Source organism: Nyctereutes procyonoides, unplaced genomic scaffold, assembly GCF_905146905.1.
Source record: "Nyctereutes procyonoides isolate TBG_1078 unplaced genomic scaffold, NYPRO_anot_genome, whole genome shotgun sequence".
NCBI lineage: Eukaryota > Metazoa > Chordata > Mammalia > Carnivora > Canidae > Nyctereutes > Nyctereutes procyonoides.
This window is the reverse complement of record NW_026575049.1, coordinates 44,681,515-44,699,503: the sequence shown is the minus strand read 5'-3', so window position 1 is coordinate 44,699,503 and position 17,989 is coordinate 44,681,515. Positions and strand designations below refer to the sequence as shown.

The 17,989-nt window shown below is 46.6% G+C and overlaps 1 protein-coding gene across 1 annotated transcript in view; it reads right to left on the bottom strand.

The window, feature by feature from the left end:
• Positions 1-17,989, bottom strand: part of CRACDL (CRACD like) — a 127,021-nt gene that overhangs the window by 80,062 nt on the left and 28,970 nt on the right. The gene's annotated exons all lie outside the window — the stretch shown is intronic.

The following is a 17,989-nucleotide window of genomic DNA, read 5'->3' as shown; positions in this document are numbered from 1 at the left end:
GTGCTGGCCTTAAGCGAAGAAATGTGCAGGGTTGGAAGCAGGGGGAAGGGATGTAAGGTGGGAGGTGACCTGAATGCCACCCTCTCCCACAATGACTGACAGCCAGCTTGCCTGGCCACACCACCAGGACAGCCCTGCCTCTTCAGTGCAGCTGAGGAAAGAACAAAGCAGGGATGATGCTCTGATCCCCACCTGCAGGCACCTGAAAAATGGGAGGGTGAACCTGAGTTTTCTAGAGACTGGTTGCCCAGTCCTCAAACCCCAGAAACAAGAGACCATACAGTTGGCTTCGCCTCACAAGGAGGATAGTGAGACGGCTCCTGGCACAAAAGGCACAAGAGGGTGGGAAGGGTGTCTGTGTCCATTAGGCATCTGTCCTACAGGAGCATCAGAAGGAAGCTGAAGCCCTAGAACAGGGGCTGCACTTTACGGAGATGATTCCATCAAGACAGTCACTGAAATCCGTCGCTGGACAGTGAATTCAGTGACTGAATTCTCCAGCAACTGGATGAAAGGGCTCAGTTAGCATGGCGTCTTACCTCCAGACTTGGATATCATCACCCTACACACCAGGGATGTAAAGGCCTTCAATTCCATGCTAAGGAGCTGCTAAACCCCGATGATGGTGGGAAGAACAACTGCCTTTTTTTATAGTGGTAAAACATGTAGCAGGTGCATTTTTTGTTTCTTAGCAAAAATAAAAGCCAAAAGCCACAGTGATGCTATGGGAAGAATATTTACAGTTCAGAATCAAATAATGACTACAAAAATATGTCTGACAGTGTGATAAGAGTTACAAAAAGTTATCTCAGTAAAGCTGCATTAGGAAGAACTGGAAATGCAGATGAAGATAGGGCCTTTAGAAGCTCAGAATTTGGGACGCCTGGGTGGCTCAGTCGGTTAAAACTCTGCCTTCGTTTGGCTCAGGTCATGATCGCGTGGTAAGACACAGAGGGGCAGAGGGAGAAGCAGACTGCCCGCTGAGCAGGGAGCCTGATGCAAGTTCGCTCCATCCCAGGACCTGGAAATCATGAGCTGAGCTGAAGGCAGACACTTAACTGAGCCACCCAGGAGCCCCTCAAAATACTTCTAATAATAAAAGTGTAAGCAGGTGATATTAATAAAAATGGTGGACTAAGGGCCTCCAAAAAAATCTTTCCTCTATAAAAGCAACGAGAAAACTGGGGGGCAGGGGGGAGTTAGAATCAACTTTGTCATAACTCTGGCTATTAACCAAAGGCTTGCAGCACTCCAGGAAGCATTAATCAAGAGACACAGCTAAATCTTAGTATGAAGTGAGCATTTTAACCTGCCTTATTCCAACCCTCTGCCCTCGAGCTCCATAGTAGCCTTGAAAGCCAACAGCGTCACAATTACTCTGTAAATCAGTAGTCTGGCAGTCACTAGATGGGGGAGAACCAAGTTGAACTTCAAAGCTCTGTTCCCAGAGAACTGTCATTCTACCCTTCTGGTGGCTCCCTGGAAAACCCTAATCAATCCTGAGTCAGAGCTCCCTCAGTGTGAAAAGCCTTTTCCCTTCCACTGAGGTATTTGTTGAAAACAATTAAAGGCAAATATTTACATTAAATTAAGATGCATTAAATGGTTCAAATAAAAGACAGAGACTGACAGGATACATTTTTTAATGCTCCAAATATATGCTGTCTATAAGAGACACAATTTAAGTTCAAAGACACAAATAAGTTCAAAGTGACAGGATGGAAAAAAGATATGCCATGCAAACAACTAAAACAGCTGGGGTGGCTCTACTAATACCAGACAAAACCAATTCCAAGACAAAAATTACTAGAGACAATGTAGGAAATTGTGTAATAATAGAGTCAATCAATCAAGATTTAACAATTATATACATATATGCACCTAATAACACAGCTTCAAAATACACAGAGCAAAACTGACAGAGTTGAAGGAAGAAATAGGCAATTAGGCAGTAATAGTTGGGAGTCTTCTATGTTCCATCTCAATAATTATGGAACAACTAGACGATCTAAAAGGAAACAGAAGACTTCAATACACGATAAACTGACCAGGTCTAACAGACCAGAACACTCACTCAGTAACAATAGCATACACATTCTTCTCAAGGGCACGCTGAACATTCTACAGAATAGAATATTTTTTAGGCCATAAAACAAGACTCAATATATTTTAAAAGATTAAAATTATACAAAGCATGTTCTCCAACCAAAACAGAATTAAATTAGAAATTAATAACTGAGGGAAATTTGGGAAACTCACAATGTCTGGAATAAATTAAGTAACAAACTTCTAAGCAACAATAGGTCAAAGAAAAAAAATCATGAGACATAGAAAATACTCTGAGATTAGTAAAAACAAAAGGAGACTATAGCTAAAACAGTGTTTACAGAAAATTCATAGCTGTAAATGCCTATATTTAAAAAGAAGAAAGATCTCAATCAATAGCCTAATAAACCACCTCAAATTTTATTATTTTTATTTTTATTTTTTTACTTTTTTTTCCACCTCAAATTTTGAAAAGAGCAAACTAAACTGAAAGCAGGAGGAAAAAAATAATAAAGATTAGAGAAGAAATGAATGAAACTGAGACTCGAAAAACAATACAGAAAATCAACAAGAGCAAAAATTGGTTCTTTGAAAAGATCAACAAAATGAAAAAACTTTTAGCTAGACTGACCAAGAAAAAAGGAAAAAAAAAAAAACCCTCAACTTACTAAAATAAAAAATGAAAAAGGGGCCATCACTACTGACCTTACAGAAATAAAAATGATTACAAGGAAATACTATGAACAACTCATATGCCAACAAACTAGTTAACTAGATGAAATGAACACATTCTGAGAAAGACACAAACTATCAAAACTGACTCACCAGAAATTCAGAATTGACCTACTACAACTAAAGAGACAGGAATTTTGAAACTTTCCACAAAGAAAATCCCAGGCTCGGGCTTCACTGATGAATTCCACCAAATGTTTAAAGAAGACTGATAACAGATACGTACTTTCTTCTGGGAGATGATGGGGAAAAAAAAGTTTCACAGTGTAGAAAAGGTTTGGGAGAGATGAAATATAAATTTACTTTAAAGACTAAAGAAAAAATATATACAGGGGGTTGTGATTTATATACAACTATCCAAATAATGTTCAACCTTATCAAATAAGAAAATAAAGATCCAGGAATTACATCATCACAACTGTACTAGATTGCCTTTGTTTCTCCCTTTCTAAATAATCAAGATCTAATTCACATATTCCATCGGAGTCCAAAATATTTTTTTAAAGATTTTATTTATTCATGGGAGAGGGGCAGAGACATAGGCAGAGGGAGAAGCAGGCTCCTTGAGGGGAGCCCAATGTGGGACTTGATCCCAGGACCCTGGGATCATGACCTGAGCCAAAATCAGACAATCACTGAGTTGCCCAGGTGTCCCCACACTGAAAGCTTTTGAGGAAGTTGAAAGACCTGAGTCAGGTGAGGAGGAAATATATACAGTATTTATGAGAAAGGGAATCTATATTCCTGACTTATAAAGAGCTCTTCTAAAGCAATATAGAAAATGCAAACAATTCCATTGAAAAGTAGGCAAAGAATATGTAAGAGTAATTCACATGATAAGGAACAGCCAATAAGTGTATTAAAAATGGCCAACTCTACTCATCACCACATGTAACAAAGAAGACTATTAGCAATTTAAAAAGATAGATACTATGTACCATTGGTAAAGTGTGAGAAATGGCACTCCCACGTGTTGCTGGTAAGAGTTAAAAAATAATACACCTTTTCTGGACAGCCATTTGGCAGTTTTTACCAAATATTAAATGTAGCATAGCAACTCCACTTCTGGAAATTTATTCTATAGGATTATCCAGAAGCATACACACATAGATAAATGAGCAAATATGTTACCCGCAGCCAGATTTGTATTAAAATTTAGACATATCATAAATATTCCTTGGTATGGGAAGAGTTAAGTGAATTATTCAGAATACTAAGGAGTGGTTAAAAGAAATGAAGTAGATGTATTCACTGACATGGAAATATTTATAAAATATGTTATGAAGTTTATATAAGGATCTGCAGGAAACTATGCAAACATAGTATTTCATTTTTGCAAAAAATGTGAACCCCAATATGCATGTGTGTATGTATAAATATAACCAGTTATAGACCAAGCTGGACTCATCAGAGTAAAAGCAGAAACCTACGGCATCCTTCCTCACACTCTTACTAAACTCACTCAGTGGACCTGTTCCTGCCACCTCCACACATCTCAGCCAGAGCTTTTCTAAGCTTTCTGAAATAGATGAATAGACCATCTATTTTTGGCATCAAGCACTTCCAGTTCCAGTCGACTGGAAGGTAGAGTCCTTTCCACAATAAAGTGTTTTTACTCCCTGGCTAATGGAGGCTCATGGGGGAAAGCGTGTGAGCACCTCCCTGCCTGGCCCACCACCTGGCTTAGATGTGGACAGAGTCCCCAGGGACAGGCCCAGGCCAGGGCCAGGGCTCTCAGGTGGTCTGAAATCCTTTTCTCCACCCCTGACCTGGGCCTACCCACTCTCTGCTGACTCCCAAACTCTCTGGGTATCCCTGTGACCGAGTCTCCCACAGGGAGCCCTTACCCTTCCCTGGCAGGACTGCCATCAGTCCGGAGACTTCCCAAGTGCTTTCTAGGGACCAACCCCTAGGCACCAAGTGCCAAGAAGCCATCTTCCCCTTCCAGTGGGAAGGTTCACGGAAGGAGATGGGCTCACTGATGATGTCTCCAAGGAAATTCTCTCCACCTGAGATTCTAGGTCTTCGGCAGCCTAGAGACAGCTGGGGCCCCTGTGCCCCCTAGCTTCACCACGCTGCAAAAATACGGGCTGTGCAGTACCACACGACTGTTCTCAGCCAAGAATGCAGAAGGAGATGCTGCTTCACATTCTGTTGTGTCAAAGTACAGAAAAGATCTGAGAAGATACACAGTGGCTTATCTCTGGAAAATGGATTACAGCTTTTTATTCTATGTGCTTCTGTAGTGTTTTTCTTTTTAATTACTCATGTATGTAATTAAAAGATAATTAAAGACAAGAAAATGTCTCCTAAGTCTGTTTTCTGAGCTTCTCAGCCTGAACAGCCTGTCTTGCTGATGACACCCATGCCATCAACAGGAGCCTGGCCAAGGCTTTGAATCCTCATGTCCACCCAGATCCACCTGAGCTCTCAGAGAGTCACCTGGGAACCAGCCCCTGAGATTCTCATGTAATTGGTGGGGAAGGGGTCTGGGCATCACAATGGGTTAGACATTCCCGAGGGGACTCTTATGTGCAGCCAGGGTTAAGAAGCAATGGGCTTGCTCCTTTCAACTGGGCCTAAACCACTCCCAGCCACCCCTGTACCCACCCCTTGCTCCCCTACCTGGGTCAGCACCACCTCCTCCTCACCCAGTAGAGCCAGAGGGACACTGCAGAGGTAGAAGCAGCATGTGAGGAGATTTGGTGAGGAGATGAAGACTGTGGGGGAGCCCACAGTCAGGCATAGGAGGGCTGACGTTACGCCCTAGTGTCACTCACTCTACACCAAATGGTGTGGCCAGTCCACTAGAAAGGAGACCCTTTCAACTGGACCTCATAACCTTCAAGAGTCAGGGTCTATTAAAGCATATCCATTGTTCTTCAGCTTTCTTCACTTATTCTGGACCATGAGCTGCCACTGCTTCATGTACATCATATAATCCTTGTATTTGTTTCTTCGTGTTTTTGTTTTGCTTTTCTCTTTATCTGGAGGGTCTTTTTGATCTTTTTCCCCACAAAATGGGGTATGAAGGTGAATTTTTGAGCTCCTCCAGGCACAAAAATGTCTGTCCCAGTCCTGGCACCTGATTAACAGTTTGGTAGTATGCTAGGCTGGAGACCAGGCGGGCTGGCTCAGCTTAGCAATGGACCCAACTTCAGAGAAGGCTGAACCAGCCCTATGCCCAAAGCACACCCCATTCCCTGCCTAGGGGTCCAGCAGTGGGGACTGAGCAGAGTGTTCACTCAGCCACTAGTTCCCTGCAATCACCTGGGTTGAGGGCCTGAGCACACGAGCCAAAGACCCAACCCCAGAGCTTCTAGAAATCCTTGACAAACAGAGCTGGATACAGGTACTTCCACCAACAGCTCTAGGGCAGACCATGAGACAGAATCTGCTTCTGGAGCCCATCATGGGTTCCAATCAGCAATGCATGTACTCAAACTTTGAAGACACTGTGTTTCCCCAGTGGAAAGCCATCTTTTCAGAGGAGCAAGAAGAGGGAAAAAGGGAGAGAAAGCCCCTCCCTCACCCACATCTGGCTGAAGTCCACTCTGCAGGAGGGGGACAGCTCACCAGAGGCCAATTTGGGAAGTGTCTCCACGTTGGTTAGAGCAGAGAAGCAACACCACAAGCGCACCATGTGAACGCTGTGTGAAGGAGAGCCGGATGGTGGGTACAGCGGCCACCGAACAGATCGCCCCCTGTGATGTGAGAGAAAAACCCCTACAGCCACCCATGGGGGGCTCAGTGCTGGAGAGTGTGAGCAGCGGGGGTCAGTCTATGGTGAGAGGCAGAGGCAACAAGCAGAGAGATGTGGGGAAAGCAGCTCTGGGAAGGCCCCCAGCAGCCTCAACTCCAAATGCCACATCAGCCCCCCTGTTCTCCTGCAGTGGCACCCAGAGTCCGTGCCATGGGGATTAACAGTTACTCTCCCTGCCCTGACCACAAGCAATTCACAAGCAGGCATGGGCTCCTCGAGGTCATCAGCTCGATCCCTGCTGCTGCTGCTGGTTCTGGGATTTTACAGACAACCCTGTCTGTTATTGTAAACTTCTTCCCCAGCACCTTCTAGCTCTAGGCACTGTGCTAGGTGCCGGGACACAAGAGTGACAACACAAAAAGGACCCAAAGATCTGGGGGCAATCATGCTACAGTGTGGCAGATGCCAGGATAGAAGAACCCGCAACTCTGAGGCCAGGAAGGAGGGGTGCTCAGCACAGAAGAGAGCGGAGTCTAGACTGAGGATGGATAAATGAGTAGACAGTTTGTCAGACAAATATGATGTGTTGCGGTTGGGGAGGGGATTCTAAGTACAGGGAACAGCATTCTGCTTAGAGGCCAGAGTGAGGCACTGTGAGAAGTGTGAACACTGGACTGGGGGAGGGTAAAGACACCGAGCTAGAGAAATAGGCAGGGGGGTGCTAGATGGTTCTAGAATACTAAGACGTGTTAAAATGTTTGGGCTCTGTTTTGACAAGATTTTTGGTAGGATAATGATATCTGAGTGTCAGAAATATCCATCTGGCTGAATCAGGAGCAGGTGGGGTCAAAGGTGACAGAATGGGATGGAGAGGAATGGGCCAATTTGAGGGCTATTTGGAAGACATTATCCAAGGCATAGTGTGTAAAGTAGGACTGGGGAAGAGTAACAAGGATCAACTCTGGGTTTTGAAATCAGCAAGTGAGTGGATGGTGGGGTCACTCACTCCCTGAGACGGGGGCTCAGCAGAGAAATGAAGACACATGAAGATCTGCACACAGACATGTTTTCAGGGGAAAAAATTAATAGCCGAGAAAGAATAATTGTTCTATTGTTCAATATCATATGAACTCATTCCTGTAAACATCTATGTGAACCCTTACAAAAGGAAATCCTGGCAGTAGTCAAAAAATTCACTCAAACCCACACTACATACAACACGAAGGGCAAGTCTGGAGCAGAGGTGCACATGCCACAATCTTTTACATGAAAGAGAAAACCAGATTGCAATGCTGGGTGCGTCCTGACAACGGTCTGCTGAATGACCCTCGTGACTTGGAACTGAGCGTCAGGTTGGAGACCTTTCTAATGAACCTCTCGGCACAGAGGTAGTTACTTCTGGAAGAGGAGTGGGGGCCTGAACCCATTGTCGGTGGCCATATAATTCGGGTACTGCTCACCCTTCTGGTATTCTTTTATTTTTAAATGATCATATAGTGAATGTGACTTGTTTGTGGTGCACAGTTCCATGAGTACTGACACGTGTATGGATTCATGTAGCCACCACCACAGCCGGGACACAAAACAGTTCCATCACCCCCAAAATACTCCCCCATACTGCTCCTTTACACTCACACACTCTCCCTCCCCCAATCCCTGGCAACCACTGATCTGTTCTCCATCGCTGCAGTCCTGTCTTTTCGAGAATGTCACAAAAATGGAATCGTACAGTATGTAACATTTTGAGACTGGCTTCTTTCACTAAGCATGATGCTCTTGGGATTCATCCAAGCCCATGCAGGAATCAATAGTTGTTCCTTTTACCCTTCTGGAATTAAATGCAAAAGCACTGAAAGCATTGCAAATGTATATTTGCTTTTTGCTCCTTTTATCACCTACATTTTCTCCTTCATGGATGCCTAAGAAATTGTCTCTGTGCCACAGATGCCCCAATAGCAGCATACCAAATGCCTAATAGGGAGAAGTCAGGGACTTCTGCTGACACAGATTAGTAAAACACTAAAGCCCCAAAGGTTTTATTTGGTATAGCTTTTTTGATCATTTTTAACTCCTAAAGTTAGGGATGCTCCATGTAACCCAAAGAAAAGAAGAAAAATTAACCTTTAATTCTCTACAAACCTAACTTGGGAGGGACACCTGGGTGGCCCAGTGGTTGAGTGTCTGCCTTCAGCACAGGTCATGAATGGGGTCCTGGGATCGAGTCCCACACTGGGCTTCCTGCGTGGAGCCTGCTTCTCCCTCTGCCTGTGTCTCTGCCTCTCTGTATATCTCATGAATAAAAAAATAAAATCTTAAAAAAAAACCCACAAACCTGAGTTGGGAGATATAATTAAGCCTCAGTTACTGGTTTTCCTCACCACTCTTACAAAATAAAAGAGAAAGAGCACAGGGCATGCATGTGTTCAGTGACTGGTATTAGTCTGAGCTACAAGGCAACTCCGGATGGCATACTCATTTGACAATTTATTCTGCAAACATTACTGAGTGCTGGCATATCCACAGCACAGTGCTGGGAACAGAGGTGATACATCCCTCTGCCCACAAGGGACAGGGTTCCGGATGGCCCCCAAACCGTAGAGCCAACCGTGAGATTTCCTGCAGCCAGCATACGTCCCTCACTGCATCTTGCTTAGACTCCATTTAAATCACGACGCTTCTCAAGCTTTCACTATCAGTGAGGTGGGTCACACGGCCCCAAAGCTTGCTGAGCAACTAGGGATGCTAATATGTGATTTACAGTTTGTCATATATAATCCCCAAATGCTGAATTCACACTAACTAATCAAGAGTTGATTGTGTTAGAGTTTAACTACTATAAAGAGCAGGATACAAAGATTATGGGATCAGCTGAAGGAAAATTCTCTACTGTCACTTGTCTGGAATATGGCATTTTACTGCGAGCTGGTGGAGTTTTACTGTGTGTTTTTGTTTTGTTTTGGTTTTTGGTTTTTTTTTTTTTTGCACAAAAGAGAAAAAAAGAACCAGTTAACAATCAATGCTCAATTCAAGGGCCCCATGAAAATCAACTTGGTAGGCAGTATGCGGGTCTTGAAGAGATCTGAGAACAGAGTCCCTACTTCCCTAAGGCTACAGGGGAAAGATTTGCCCACAAGAAAAGCATCAAAGCATGGTATTACGTGATGAGTGCCAATGAGAGGCTCAGATGACAAATGTCAGGAAGCTGACGAAAGGGAGGGCCGGAACGGCCAACCAGCTCTTCCAGGATCTCGGGCGGGCAGGGCACAGCTGGAGTGCTCGTACCTAGCCACCGTGAGCGTGCTCTGGGCCCAGGGCACATGCACCTGGCAGCAGCTGAGAGCCTGACTTCCTGGGGCCGGGCGTGGTCTGCTTAGACACGGCATCTGCCCATGGCTACCACACTGTCCAGAGCTCAGCAGGGTCCTCCAGACCCCAAACACCCTCCTGCTGCCTCCTCCCCCCCAGCAGCACAGTGTGGAGCTTCCATGGATGTGCAGAAGGGAGGCCTTGTAACCTGTCACCACGAACTGTAAGGGCCAAATGCTACAGAAATGCCACCACTGTGCTCAAACAGCAGGGGGGCAGGCTGTTTTCCTACACAGGATGGCAGAAGTCTATTTCACACACTTTTTTTTTCTTAAATAGAAGAATGTACTAATCTCTACCAGAAAGGGTACTTTTTTCCAAAAGGAGGAAGACAGAGGCTAAAACCCAGAGATGAGTTACAATCCAGGCCTGAGTGGTGACCAGACAAAGCCAGCGCCAGCTCAGCCCCCCGCACAGCCAAGACACCAGGAATGCACCCTCTGTCTCACTAAGGGACCCAAGCACAGAAGGGGTAATGCGTGCTCCAGGCAGAGTGCTGGCAGAGAGCATTAAATGCACCTGCCACCCCACGTGAGCCAGTCCATCCAGCCCAGGTTCCAATCCTAGCAAAACTCCACGTAGCCACTCTTCTCCACACAGCCCACCGACAAGGAATGACTTTGGGCCCAGCATGGCACCAGCCGCCCGACAATGCAAAGGGGTAAGACACAGTGTCTTAGCCTCAAGATGTTAATCCTTTCTTTCAAAGTGAAAAGTATTTAGTACGTGGCCAGGTATGATAAAAATGACAAAACCAGACTCCACGTAGAACCTTGTAGTTTTGTAGAGAAGACAGACATAAAAAGTGAAATAAATCTCTGGGAGAAAGAAAAAGATGTCCTGAAGGCAGAACATGAGTGCCAAATGGATGGGCCAGTGGCTGAGGTCACTCTAGGTTTGGAACACCTGGAAGGACGCTGGACTGCAGCCATGCTCAGGACAGGTGAAGAAACAGGGGCATGGTGGGGGTGTGGGGGGGGGGAGGCAGGACAGGCACAGGGGAAGTGCCTGACAGCAAAGGGCAGGAGGTGCTCAGCAGACAGACTGGCCCAGTCAGATGGGAGAAAACAGTGGGGCTCAGGAGGACAGGAAAGATAAAAGGATGGAAAGTTGGTGCAGGCCTGATGAGGGAGCACCTGAGGCTGGGACCCCTCCTGTGTGTTGGGAAATCTTGGCCCAACAGGAAAGCCAGGGCTGGACAGGAGGCTTGGCGTGTGGCATGCCCTGGTCTCCCCTGCAGCCAGAGCCAGGCCATAGAACCCATGTGGCAACAACTATTCCAGTGACTGCCTCTCCCTGGCTTTCAAGAGGGGCTGCAGGAAGCCAGGGCAGGGAAATAGCGGAGGTGGGACTCAGGGCCTGGCTGTCAACTGTGCCTCTGTGGGGTGGGGGAAGGGGTACAGAGGAGGGCAGGCCTCCTGGAGAGCCACACACATTCCTCCTATCCTGACTGGTACCCTGAATACGAGGCAAGGGCCTGAGCCCAGGCAAGGGGAGATCTGCACCTCTTCCCAAAGCCTTGCTGGCCAGAGTTCATCAGGCACAGGAAACGATCAGACATGGTTTTGGTTCCCCTCTGGCGGTGGCTGCCAGGACGGAGCCTTGACTCAGGAGCCTGGCATCCAGCTCCACCTTCTATGTCCAGAGCAGTGGTTGGGTGAAGGAATTAAGCTCTGCAGGAAGAAGATCCATGCTACTTTCCTCACTTAGGGAAGGAAGTGGTTCAACAAGGAAAGGGGTTCGGGGGCGGGGAGGGGGGCCCTGAGGCCAGGGCTTTAAAAACAAAGGGCTTTGCAGTTCAAACTTGGCTGAGTTTCAAACTTGGCTCTGCCGCTTAGAGCAAAGTGGCCTCTCTTTGCTCTCTTATCTGTGAAATGGGACCATGCCTCCTTGCTGAGAATTCAGTGAAGCAGTGTTGGCATAGGGCCTGTTCATAGAAAGGGCTCAATAAATGATGACCATTTTGACCATGAGGCGGCCTGGGAGCCTCTGCAGCAGTGAGAAAGTCGCCAGCACTGTACTTTCTGACTTTGGTTCCCACGTGGCAGAGAAAGCAGCCTCCCCACCACGAGTCTGCCCACTCCTGGTGCTCAGAGGTCCCCTGATGCTATATACGGTACACAGGTCATCTACAGAAGCATAGTCCTAGGGCTCGCTTTCTCCAGAGCTCAAAGCTCAGGAGGGTGGAGTGGACTTCCCAGGTGGCCTGCGGGTGCTGACACAGCCCAGGCGCCTCAGTCAGGGGGCTACAGGCTGATGTCACATCCACTGAGCATCTTATCTAAGATGATACAACCACACATAAAGCCATCACATCAGACCAGAGAGTCCACACTGCACGAGGACTCCTTACATCTTTTCTTAAAGTCCTGAATCATAAAAGTGACACAGTCTAGAGATTCTGAGTTAGACTTAGGGACTAGATCTTTATGAGAGTCCAAAATGGACAAAACTGGAGAACCCCGTCTGGGTGTGTACCATCAGCAAGTGTAATCCAGCGTCAGCAAGTACGAACGACAGTTGGCTGAGAACATGCTGTGCCCGGCAGCACAAGGCAGAATGAGATACAGCCTCTCCTCCTCGCACAGAACCCAAGGACTTGTCGAAGTAGTAAGACATGAACACTAGAGAAGCCAAGGAACAAATCCCAGCGAAACATTTCATGACTGGACAGCAACAGAGAACCTTACGAAAGTCTGCAAGTGGAATGATGGAGTTAGCTATTTGGAGGCTCACCAATCCTAACATGTGACTTGGAAACACATGCAAATGAAATTTAGATGTCAGCCCCCCCCCCCCCCCGAATCACTGGAAGGAGTCAGGACAGATGTGGTCACAGATACGGCAGTGGGCTCACGTCTCTCAGTGTCGCCAGTCCTATGGGTGAAGGGGTCCCTGGAAGCCTTCACACACACTCTGGCCTGCAAGGGCGAGGGTCAGGCCCACAGAGAAGGCAAACGATGCCCCCTGTCCCACACCCAGAAAAAAAAGACCTCCCTTCCCTAAGAGGGTGAAAAATTCTCACTGGAGAACTCCATACACAGCTTATCTCATGAGTATCAAGTATGCTCCCCAAGCATGTGGGTGCCAGAAAGGTGTCTCCGGAGTAGCAGGCACAGGTGTGCTGGTCTTCAGAGCAGACGTATCTGCCATCCTAAATTTGCAAACCGGCTGTCGGCTTTCAAACAGTTCTGAATGAGCTTGGTGCGGGAGAGATCCCTTGTTACTACCAGGGCCTGCTCACCCCTCAAGTTGGAGGGAAAGTTTGGTAAGATCTAGGGTCCTGCACTAGATAGGGGTCTCCCCATGGGACAGAAGCACCCTGAGAAGGCCAACTCTAGGGACTTAACCGTGGCCTGCTTCCCTAAATTCTACAACCCTGAGTCACCCCCTGACCTATGGGTTCAGTATTCCTGGATCAATTGTCACCTCTTCATTCAGAGGACACATCCTGGCCTACAAGTCACCTCTCTAAGCCCAGCCTACAAGTCACCTCTCTAAGCCCAGCAAAGAAGCCCCAGGTTTACTAGACCTATTAAGAAAAAAGGTATTAAAAGTCCCAGTGTCCACAAGCAGCTTTACCACTGTCTCCTCTGGGGAGCATGGCATCCTGAGATGACAAAACTCTTCCTCTTGGGGTGCATCTCTGCAACTGCACTGGTGCACTCACTTGCCTCAGGCATATGGGGTAAGGGGACCGTACTCACAGGCCAGGTGCTCACTCCCATCTGCTGTGCGGTGGGTTCAGCCTCCCTCCCTTTGGAAACCCAATCTCCAGGACAGCACAGAGGCAGGCAAGAGCTCCCTGAGGCTTCCTGCAAACCAGCAGAGCCAGCACTGTGCATCCAAACAGCCTGAAGCAGAAGCAGCTCACTCCCACCCATTTCCCTGAACTGGGCACATTACCACAAGGACAAGCATGCCAGCAAGCGCCTGGCAACAGGTGGGCGGAGGGACTGGTTTTCCTCAACCCGCCAGGCGCCCGCCTCTGGGACACATTACCTTCCAGAATCCCTGATCTGAAAACCCACTTTTCCCCCTACTGACCAAAAATCTCACCTAAGAAAAATAATAATAGTGGAGTCCTCTTATGATCTCTCAGTGAAGTATAAGAGAGGACGTCATGCCTCACTGTATAAAATAATTCCGCCTGTGGGAAGAAGTCACGTCTCAGTGGGCACTGGGACTCAGGAGGAGTTTTAAACTACCATAAACATTTCAATCGAGGAATAGATTGTTTTTGTCCTAAAGCCACAATATACCAGTGATAAAAACACATTTGTGCTTTGATTATACCAAAACTCTGAGAATGAGCTAAGCATTCTTAGCATGCCTCCCCCTGGAGTTGTTCTGCAAGTTTATCTTAGTAGTCATTTTTATTTCTGATGTATCCCTAAAGTTAAGAGTGAAAAACCATTTTTTTTTACCAGCAGCATTACACACACACACACACACACACACACACACAGGTGTGTGGTCTTGCACTTAGCAATGCTGCTGCAGTCAGAAGTGGTGCTCCTTCTGTGTCCCCAGTCTGGGTGGCCTGCTCCAGGCTAGTCTCTGGTGCCCAGAATGACATCTGCAAAACACAGCGCCGCAGGCTCATGTAAAGGAGCCCCAGCCACTCTCACCAGGGCTGCCAGCGATACTCAGAGCTCCTCTCAGCTCTGTGTGGACCAGAGCCTGAAGCTGGTGAGGACAAGGTAAAATGATCCCAAGAGAGAGTCATAAAAAGCGAGAGGCCATTGAGACAAGCTGGCACCAAATACGTAAGTAGGCATCAAGGTCCCCACCTCCTCACGTGAGCACATTTTAATCTCTTTCCTTTCTTTGGGTGCACTCTCTCAGCCTTTCTTTGAGAACAATCTTTGGGAAACCTCCCCTCTGTGGTTATTGTGGTATTATAGTCATGATAGGATGTTCTTTGTCCCTGTTACTCTCGGTGATCTGTCCAATATGTGACGGTGGAACCCTCCCAGGGAGCACTTGACTTGGAGCACCAAGTCCTGCTCCTTGTCAAAGATGTGCTACCTAACATGGAAATAAACTTGAGAAATCCATGTGATTGCTCCCTATTTCTTCACCTGAGACAGACAAGGTGTTTTTCTTGTCTCTATCGAGGATCCGATGGGATACCACACACACAAAGGCCCAATCTCCTTTCGTTTGGCAATGGATCCTTGAGTGTTTACTGACATGAATTTCAATCAGAAGAAAAAGGCCACCTTTATTCCTCCCCACTGGTTCCTGCAGAGCTCAAGGCAGTATATATTACAAACCCAGGCCCTAAAAGGAACTGCTCACACCACTCCCTCCCTGGGCTGTCCTCCCTGGAGCTGAAGCCAACCCACATTCTGGAGCCCCTACGGCTTAGATCTTTGGAGCCCTCACTCAATCCCAGGGTTAGCAGGGCCCTTCTTATGCCTTTTTTTTTTTTTAAGATTTTACTTATTTATTTATGAGAGACACACAGAGAGAGGCAGAGACATAGGCAGAGGGCGGGCCTGGATCCCAGGAACCCAGGATCATGACCTAAGCTGTAGACAGATGCTCAACCACTGAGCCACCCAGGTGCCCTTTGTGCCTCTTTACACAATGAAAACATCTGCTGAGCAGATCCCAGCCTCCATTCCCACAGATCCTGTCTTCAAATCAGACCTCAAAAATCCACATTCTCTTCCTCTATCTGCTGCCTCACCTTCAGCAGAGACACACAAAACAGAGATACCAGAACATCTAATCTCATGAAGATGAGACCTGGGGGCTGCCCTATCGACAGGGGACCATGCAAAAACTTTGTTCCAGGGACCCAGAACAGGACACAGTGGAAAGGAACATGGGATTGAAATCCAGGACTCTGGGCTTTAGCGGTTCTGCATGGCCCTGAGCAGTAACCGAATCTCTGACTTACCATCCTAACCCACCGCATCCCCAGGCCCTGTGAGGATCCAGTGTGGCAACGTCCAGGAAGGCACTTTGCAAATGATGGAGCGCCATGCAAACAACAGGTGCCCTGCAGATGCACCCTGGTCTGCTTCAGGACTTGCCATCACAATATTTAACTGAAAATTTTCTTTCACGCTAAAATACATAGGTTTTTCAAAAAAAAAAAGAAAATGGCAGATTCAACAGCCTACCATACCAAGTACTTTCCTTTCAGTGTTTACCCAGTGTTTACAAGCCCTCTCCTTACCAGCACAACATTTTGTGCACGGTTGCCCGTGAAACAAGTATTTATTGACTACTGTTAAGGTCCGGGCACCGTGCTGGGTACTGTAGATTGGGCAACAACCAACCACAAAACACAAAATCTTTGTTTTAATGTTCCAAGGGAAGAGGCAATGAACAGACATATCCAATAAGCCAGACAGTGACGAGGCAAAGATTTGCCTTTAAAAACCCCATGTTTTCGGCAGCCCTGGTGGCTCTGCGGTTTAGCACCACCTTCAGCCCAGGGCCTGATCCTGGAGACATAGGATCGAGTCCCACGTCGGGCTCCCTACATAGAGCCTGCTTCTCCCTCTGCCTGTGTCTCTGCCTCTCTCTCTCCTCTCTGTGTATTCTCATGAATAAGTAAATAATTTTTTTAAAAAAAAATAAAAACCCCATGTTTTAAAAACCAAAGTGAGGGGACACCTGGGTGGCTCAGCGGTTGAGTGTCTGCCTTCAGCTCAGGTCGTGATCCCAGGGTTCTGGGATCAAGTCCCGCATCGGGCTCCCCGCAGGGAGCCTGCTTCTCCCTTTGTCTGTGTCCCTGCCTTCTGTCTCTCTCATGATAAATAAAAATAAATAAAAATTTAAAATAAAAAAAAAACACAGTGAAGTCGGGTGGTGCTATTTCAAACAAGGTGATCGGGAAGGCCTTCTCTGAGAAGGTGACAGCTGAGCAGAGAGACTCGACAGGAGCAACACAGTGAGCCATGGACATATGTGGGGGATGGGTGTGCAGGCACAGGGGAGAGCAAAGTGCCTCTGACCATGGCAACGCAGACGGATCAGAGACATGGTGGGGCGCCAGCGGAGAGGAGCCAGACAGCAAGCAGGCCTTGTAGCTTCGTGGGCAAGGCTCAGAATTTCATTCTGAGTGAAGATGCCACCAGAAGGTTCCAAGTGGAATGCTGGCGCAATTCTGACACATCGCAATTTCACTTTCCAATCACTCCTGTACAGGAATACAGTCAATTTTTGCATCTTGACCATGTATCCAATGACGTTGCCAAATTCACTTATTAAGATTATTTAGAATTCTGTCTTCTGCAAAGATAATTTCACTGCTTCCTTTCCAACCCTTATGGCTTTTATTTCATTCTGTTGCCTGATGACACTGGCTGGGACTTCCAGTCCTGTGCTGTACAGAGTGGCATTCGCGACTTCCCTGCCTCACTCCTGATCGAGGGGGAGAACATTCAGTGTTTCACAGTTTTGAGTGGTATCAGCTGTGGGTTTTTGAAAGCTGTCCTTTAGCACATTGTGGAATTTCCCTTTTATTCTGAGTTTGATGAGAGTTTCTGGTCATAAACACACTGAGTTTTGTCACATGCTTTTTTCTGCATCTATTGCCAAAATCATATAATTTTCCTTTTTTTATTCAATTAATGTGGGGTATTACATTCATTGAGTTTCACATGTTAAACCAACCCTGCATTCCTGGAGGAACACCACTTGGTCATGAGGTATCATTACTGCTGTATTCAGTATGCTAGCATTTCATTATTTTTGCAAGAAATATTGTTCTGTAACTTCTTTTTCTTTTTTCTTTAACGATTTTATTTATTTATTCATGAGAGGCACACAGAGAGATGCAGAGACATAGGCAGAGGGTGAAGCAGGCTCCTTGCGGGGAACCCGATGCAGGACTCAATCCCAGGACCCCAGGATCATGACCTGAGCCAAAGGCAGATGCTCAACCACTGAGCCACCCAGGTGTCCTTTTTTCCTTTTTTTAAAATCATGGTTATGGTGGCCTCATGATACTATTTGGAAAACATTTTCCTCTTTCCTTTTCCTCTATGAAAGAGTTTATGTGAGAGTGGTACTATTTCTTCCTTAAATGTCTTCTAAAAGTCACTAATATAGCCATTTGGGCCTGGAGTTTTCCTTGTGAAAAAGTCTTCTAGTGTCAATTTCAATAATTTGTGTCTT